An 8,534-nucleotide genomic window follows, 5' to 3' on the forward strand; every position below is an offset into this window, starting at 1 on the left:
TTTTTTGGCTATTACAGCAATCGAACACTTCCTATAATTGCAGACCAGCTTTTGTATATCTCCACAGGTATTTTTGCCCATTCATCTTTAGCAATGAGCTCCAAATCTTTCAGTTTGGATGGTCTTCTTGCCATCACCCTGATCTTTAGCTCCCTCCACAGATTCTCAAGTCAGGACTCTGGCTGGGCCTCTCCAAAACGTTAATGTTTTTGTCTGCTAACCATTTCTTCACCACTTTTGCTATGAGCTTTGAGTCATTGTCATGCTGCAATGTCCACTGGTGCCCAAGCCCAAGTTGCTCTGCAGACTGCATGATGTTGTCATTAAGAACCCTCATGTATTGCTCTTTTTTCATGGTGCCGTTTACTGAGGTTCCCTGGTCCATTGGCTGTAAAACACCCCCAAAGCATTAGGTTCCCACCACCATGTTTGTCTTGTTTGACAGTGAGGATGGTGTTCTTTGGGTTGACAGCTTCTTTTTTACACCAAATGAAGAAAACATCATTGTGACCAATACATTTAATTTTTGTTTCATCTGACCATAACACAGTAGACCAGAGGTCTTCTTTGTCCAGATGAGCATTTGCAAAGGCCAAGTGAGCTTTGTGTGCCTTATCTGGAGAAGTGGCGTCCTCCTTGGTCTGCATCTGTGAAATCCAGCAGTGTGCAGTGTCTGTTGGATGGTCTGTCTTGAGACATTGCCACCAGAGCCCAGATTCACCAGGATGGTCTTGGTGGTCACCCTTGGATTCTTTTTCACCTCTCTCACTATCCTCCTGCCCAGCACAGGTGTTAGTTTTGAATTGCAACCACGTCCTCTGAGATTTTCCACAGAGGGGAACATGTTGTATTTTTTAATAATACTTTGCACTGTAGCCACTGGAACTTGAAAACATTTAGAAATAGTCTTGTAGCCCTTTCCTGACTTGTGAGCAGCCACAATGCGCAGCTGCAGGTCCTCACTGAGCTCCTTTGTCCTAGCCATGACAGTCCACAAACCAACTGCAGAGAGCTGCTGTTTTTCACCTGTTGAGTTGATTAAAACAGCTGTTCCCAATTAATCAGGGTAATTAGAATGCTTTAGAACAGCTTGGACTCTTTGGAATGGTATAGAACTTTGGATTTTCCCAGAGACTGTGACAGTTTGTGAAGGGTATGAATAATTTGGAATAAATTAATAACAGACTGCGCTAAAATGCTGGTAATACTGAGACCTTTAATGGGTAGAGTGCTAGTGTTAATCAGGGGTAATTTCCCTCAGTTAAAAGTCCATAAAAACAATTTAAAAACGCATAAGAATACACGTAAAAATAAGGTGCTGATGCTTGTTAAAATGTGGATTAATTACCTTCCGTGAGCAGAAATGTCCCACATTAGATATGTCACATTGGATGGATGACTCTTTGGTCAGAAAATGTTTTGGCGGCCAACTCTGTGATAAAACTCGATATGGAGTAAAGTGTCTAATGCTTATTAGTTGCCGTGATATATTGCAAAATGGTGAGTATGGTGGGGAGCCGCTCTATCTCACCCGCCCCGGCCGGCGGCGAGGTGAGAGAGACTGGACGGTTGGTGTTGTCGGGCTGGTTGGCCCGGCTCCCTGGGATTCCGGAGGTGTTGCGGGCTGATGCGCCTGTACGGGGATGAAACTTCCGTATTTCCAGATGGTAGCGCCGGCTGCGCAGCTTCAGCACGTCTCCTTCCCCTCTGGTGTGACGTCACAGTTGCAACCACGGCTGACGTTTCGGGAGGAACGCCTCCCTTTCTCAAAGCTAGGTTGCGGAGGGGGATCAGAGACCTGCTTTTAGACCTTCGCCCATGTGACTTTATTAATCAAATGCATATAAATCCAAATCTTTATTCAATCCATGTGGGACCAAAGAATCAAGGTTATAGCTCCACATAGTTTCTCTTCGTGACATTTCTAATATATAATCTCCACCTCTCCATGATTTGTTTACTTGTTCTACTGCACAGTATCTAGTTCCCTTAAAGGAACAACCGTGTTCACTCTTATAGTGTGCTGAAAGGGGATGTTTTTTATTCCCTTTTATGATATTAGTGCAGTGCTCACTTAGTCTTTCTTTCAGAGCACGCTTTGTTCTTCTCACATACTGTTTTTGACAGGGGCATATTAACACATATATGACTCCCTTGGTGTCGCAATTTGTGACGTCTTTAATTTTGAACGTTTCTTTGCTGGAAGCGATATTGTAGATCCTTTCAATGGGTAAATTGGACTCACGGCAAGCCCTGCAGAACCCGCATTTTTTAAAATACACCCCAATTTTTGGGGGGTTATTTGATTTTATAGTAGGGGCCAAAATATTCCCCAAGTTTCTTGTTTTTCTAAAAATCATTGTGACATTCTCCGGCAGGATAGATGTGAGTAAGGGGTCCTCCCTCAACAGCTTCCAATATTTACCCACTATATTCCTGACCTTTGGAGCTTGTGAGGAATACTTCATAATTAAATTAGGTTGTTGATCCATATGCTCAGTTTGTTTACCCCTATCTTGTAAAGGTTTCTGCCTCTCTGTGTTTTTTGCTTTTTCTTTGGCCTTTAAAATTAGTTCCTCTGCATACCCTTTATGTTCAAATCTATCCTGCAGGACAGCTGCTTCCTCGTCAAAATCTGTAATCTTGGAGCAGTTCCTCCGCAACCTTAAGAACTGACCTCCTGGAATATTCATAAGCCATTTGAGGTGATGGCAACTATCTACATTAATATAACTATTAGTGTCCACCGGCTTCAGATAGGTTTTTGTTAATATTGACCCTCCCTCTCTATAAATGGTTAGGTCCAAAAAATTTACTCTCTGTTGGCTACACTCACCTGTAAATTTCAAATTGTAATCGTTGGCATTAATCCAGCCAATGAATGTGTCTAGACTGGTTTTGGTTCCCTGCCATATAAAAAGGGCATCATCTATGAATCTCCTCCAGAGCACCAGGGAGGGACCGGGGCCCCCGGGACCAAAGGGTCTAGATACTGTGCAGTAGAACAAGTAAACAAATCATGGAGAGGTGGAGATTATATATTAGAAATGTCACGAAGAGAAACTATGTGGATCTATTACCTTGATTCTTTGGTCCCACATGGATTGAATAAAGATTTGGATTTATATGCATTTGATTAATAAAGTCACATGGGCGAAGGTCTAAAAGCAGGTCTCCGATCCCCCTCCGCAACCTAGCTTTGAGAAAGGGAGGCGTTCCTCCCGAAACGTCAGCCGTGGTTGCAACTGTGACGTCACACCAGAGGGGAAGGAGACGTGCTGAAGCTGCGCAGCCGGCGCTACCATCTGGAAATACGGAAATTTCATCCCCGTACAGGCGCATCAGCCCGCAACACCTCCGGAATCCCAGGGAGCCGGGCCAACCAGCCCGACAACACCAACTGTCCAGTCTCTCTCACCTCGCCGCCGGCCGGGGCGGGTGAGATAGAGCGGCTCCCCACCATAGCATTTCAACTTTAATGAGCAGACCAGGACAGGTGAGAAGTATCTATTATGAACTGATTTGCATACTCACCATTTTGCAATATATCACGGCAACTAATAAGCATTAGACACTTTACTCCATATCGAGTTTTATCACAGAGTTGGCCGCCAAAACATTTTCTGACCAAAGAGTCATCCATCCAATGTGACATATCTAATGTGGGACATTTCTGCTCACGGAAGGTAATTAATCCACATTTTAACAAGCATCAGCACCTTATTTTTACGTGTATTCTTATGCGTTTTTACATTGTTTTTATGGACTTTTAACTGAGGGAAATTACCCCTGATTAACACTAGCACTCTACCCATTAAAGGTCTCAGTATTACCAGCATTTTAGCGCAGTCTGTTATTAATTTATTGCACTTTTGGAGTTTTCTAAGGAAGTGGGATCCCTTTAAACAGAACTTGCAGCACATCTACATAGGCGCAACACTACTTGATCCCCTTTTTCTATGAATAATTTGGGACTGGACACTCTTTTTCTCAAATGTAAATTTAAGCTGAGAAATGTTTTCTTTTCCACAATAATGCCTCTTGTACATTGTCTTATTATCTTTTGGGAGACACTTATGTCATTTCCCATCAACAAATTACTTGCTGGTGGAATAAAAGTAACTTTAAAGTGGATCCGAGATGAACTTTTACACATTGCATAATTGCGTTCCTTTCCTATTGTTTAGAGGGTATTCCTCAAGCCAAATACTTTTTTGTTTTTGTTTTAATACTCTAATTCCCTATAAACTAAACAAGCCACGCCCAAAGGTTTTCAGAGAGCCAAGGCACTTTCAGACAGTAGCAAGGGCTCATGGGAGCTCAGTCTGGGCAGGAGAAGGGGGAAGTATTACTAGCCAGAGATTTCAAAGGCAGAGAGGAGGAGGGAGGAGAAGGAGGAGGAGGTTTTTTTGCTCAAGATACAGATAAGCCTGCCTCTGTGTAATGTTTACAAACAACATGGCTGCTGTCATTGTATCACAGTAAGAAATAATCATATTCTATTGAAGCTGTTTGCAGCTAGATTTGCTGTGTAAATTATCTAAACTTTAGATAAGCTATATAGACAAGTTACTTTTTATAGTTAGTTTTTCATCTCGGATCCGCTTTAAGTCAAAATTTGCCAGGAGTATGAATAATTATGGGCAGCACTGCAAATGCCCCCTGACAGCCTCCTCCGGGTCGGCTGGAGTGGGGATTAGTGCGCTGGAACGACTACGTGCGTCCTACATCGCATAAGTGCGAGCACACTGTGCATGCGCATGACGTGGTTGTGCTGCGCACTATTGGCTGACCTAGAAGAGGCTGGGGGGGGGGGGGGGGGAGCATTTAGGTAGTAAAGGAGGGGGATGGAGGGGAATGGGCGGAGCAGTGCACATTAGGACAGCTTATCATACATGCCGGTTTCTCTAACAGTGTTCGGCTCTGGTATCCTTTAAAAGGAAATAAAAATGTCAGCCTCCGACTCCATATCCAACTCAGAGCAGATATGCTATAAGTAAAGTGGCAGCACAACCATTAGGTATGGTGTTCTCTGAAATATTAAGCAACAATTGGGTGATCTATGGGCCATCGTAGCGGCTGTGCAATGGCAGTAAGCCAATGTTAGAGAATATTTTATGCCTATGAATATTTTATACCTCTTCAGCACTATCCTGTAATACAAAACAAGCTAAATGTAGCATGTTTCACACCTACAAACAGGGGAACAATCAGGACAGATCAAATATGAATGAGAACACAACGCTCAGAGCAGCAGCTTATTCCAGGAAGTTACTGCTAAGAGCCAGAGCTTGTAGAGTAATGTAAATAAAGTCATGCCAATCACTGAGGTTCTTATCTTATCCGGATACATATAACCACACTTATCTGCAACCCCCCTCCCCAGGAGGTTGTACATATCTTTCTAGTCATGTCACTCAAAGGGAACCTTTAGAGACACCGAAGCGAAAAATAATGAATTGTTTGTGTAACATGGATAATTACTAGAATATTAGTAGCAAAGAAAATATTCTCATATTTTTATTTTCAGTTATATAGTGTTTTTTAATAACATTGCATCATTCTCTAATATTTGCAGTTTACACACTACTCAGCATTCTAAATGATTTTACAGAGCAGGCTAGTGAACTTTTGAACTGTTCTCTGCAGGAAAAAAACAACAATACAATGCCAGACAAATGATATAATAAGTAAGCTTCAGAAAACAGAGCTCTCTGCGACTTTGAAAGTCGAGGAGCTCAAAGGCTTTTTTGCATTAACAACTGGAGTTTCTTTATTATTATTATTTATTGTATTTATAAAGCACAAACATATTACACAGCGCTGGACATTAGTTTAGGTTACAGACAATATTTAGGGGTGGCAAACAGCAAAATGACAATACAGGAATACAAGAAAGACCAGATCACGCACCATAGTATGAGTACCAGGTAATGCTTAGTCAGTCACTGGAGGGGAGCATAGAGATTAGGCAAGTTAGTTCATTCAGATGCATAGCATGGGTGCACAGTAATGGAGGTGCATGATCAGGTAGGACACAAAAGGAGGAGGACCCTGCCCAAAGGCTTACAATCTAAAGGGAGAGGTAGGGACACGAGAGGTAGAGGACCAGAGTTCAGCTGTGGGTTTGGAGCACTTGTGAGGGGTAGTAGGCAGGGCCGGGCCGAGGCATAGGCTGGAGAGGCTCCAGCCTCAGGGCGCAGTGTAGGAGGGGGCGCACAATTCAATCAGCTGTCATTCCTAATTGTGTATGAAGCAGAAAGAAATAAGAAAAGGGGATACATAGCAGTGACTGACTGCAAACCAGATAACTAGATATTAAGGTGTTGGGGAGGTTGTGGGCCCTGTGGCTCTCTTAGTCTAATAGCAATCAGTGTGTGACAGCTGGGGTAGGAGGGATGGAGGGGCGCACTTTGGTCTCTCAGCCTTGGGTGCTGGAGGACCTTGTCCCTGCTCTGGTAGTAGGCCAGAGTGAAAAGGTGAGTTTTGAGGGCCTTCTTGAAGATGTTGAAGAACTGTAGTGACAGGTATATGGAGGCTGCCAAATTGATTTCCTTTTAAGCAATACCAGTTGCCTGGCAGCCCTGCTGGTCCTCTGCCTCTAATACTTTTAGCCACAGACCCTGAACATGCAGGCAGCAGATCAGGTGTTTCTGGCATTATTGTCAGATCTGACAAGATTAGTTGCATGATTGTTTCTGGTGCGATTCTGTAGTCAGATAGCTCAGCAGGGCTGCCAGGTAACTGGTATTGCTTAAAAGGAAATCAATATGGCAGCCTCCATATACCTCTCACTACAGCAGTGGCGGACATACGGCCGTGCAGGCCGTGCCGCCGCACGAGGGCCCCTGAAGTTCCGTTTTCTTCAGGGGCCCATTAAGTATTTTTTTTTTTTATTTTTTTTTTATTATTTTATTCACCGGGGGGCCCCCCGATTCCTATCCTCCCTCCCTCCCTCACCTCGGGGGGCCCCCCTCCCGATATGCGCGGCGGGAGAGCGAGCGAGCGAGCGGCAAATGCAGGAAGTCTTCAGGGCTCTCCAGGCATCCGCTAGAGGCCCAGCCGCTTAGTCTCCAATATGTCTCCAGTTGGAGACATATTGGAGACTCAGCGGCTGGGCCTCTAGCGGATGCCTGGAGAGCCCTGAAGACTTCCTGCATTTGCCGCTCGCTCTCCCGCCGCGCATATCGGGAGGGGGCCCCCCGAGGTGAGGAAGGAAGGGAGGGAGGGAGGATAGGAGTCGGGCCCCCCACCCGGATAGCTACCCACCCGGCTACCTAACCACCTACCCACCCGGCTACCTACCTACCCACCCACCAGGCTTCCTACCTACCCACCGACTACCTAACCACCCACCAGGCTTCCTACCTACCTACCCACCCGGCTACCTACCCACCCACCAGGCTTCCTACCTAACCACCCACCCAACTACCTAACCACCCACCCGGCTACCTACCCACCCGGCTACCTACCCACCCACCAGGCTTCCTACCTAACCACCCACCCAACTACCTAACCACCCACCCGGCTACCTACCCACCCGGCTACCTACCCACCCGGCTACCTACCTACCTAACCACCCACCCGGCTACCTACCTACCTAACCACCCACCCGGCTACCTAACTAACCACCCACCCGGCTACCTACCTAACCACCCACCCGGCTACCTACCGGGCTAGTTACCAACCCACCCACCAGGCTACCTACCCACCCACCCGGCTACCCACCCACCCACCAGGCTACCTACCTACCTACCCACCCGGCTACCTACCTAACCACTTACCCGGCTACCTACCTAACCACCCACTCGGCTACCTACCGGGCTAGTTACCAACCCACCCACCAGGCTACCTACCCACCCACCAGGCTACCTACCTACCCACCCACCCACCAGGCTACCTACCCACCCACCAGGCTTCCTACCTACCCACCCGGCTACCTACCTACCCACCCGGCTACCTACCCACCCACCAGGCTTCCTACCTACCCACCCGGCTACCTACCTAACCACCCACCCGGCTACCTACCTACCCACCCACCCGGCTACCCACCCACCAGGCTTCCTACCTACCTACCCACCCGGCTACCTACCTAACCACCCACCCAGCTACCTACCTAACCACCCACCCGGCTACCTACCTAACCACCCACCCGGCTACCTACCGGGCTAGTTACCAACCCACCCACCAGGCTACCTACCTACCCACCCACCAGGCTACCTACCTAACCACCCACCCGGCTACCTACCGGGCTAGTTACCAACCCACCCACCAGGCTACCTACCCACCCACCAGGCTACCCACCCACCCACCCACCAGGCTACCTACCTACCCACCCACCAGGCTTCCTACCTACCCACCCGACTACCTAACCACCCACCAGGCTTCCTACCTACCTACCCACCCGGCTACCTACCCACCCACCAGGCTACCTACCTACCCACCCACCAGGCTACCTACCTAACCACCCACCCGGCTACCTACCGGGCTAGTTACCAACCCACCCACCAGGCTACCTACCTACCCACCCACCG

This window comes from Hyperolius riggenbachi, chromosome 4 (genome assembly GCF_040937935.1).
Source record: "Hyperolius riggenbachi isolate aHypRig1 chromosome 4, aHypRig1.pri, whole genome shotgun sequence".
Taxonomy (NCBI): Eukaryota; Metazoa; Chordata; class Amphibia; order Anura; family Hyperoliidae; genus Hyperolius; species Hyperolius riggenbachi.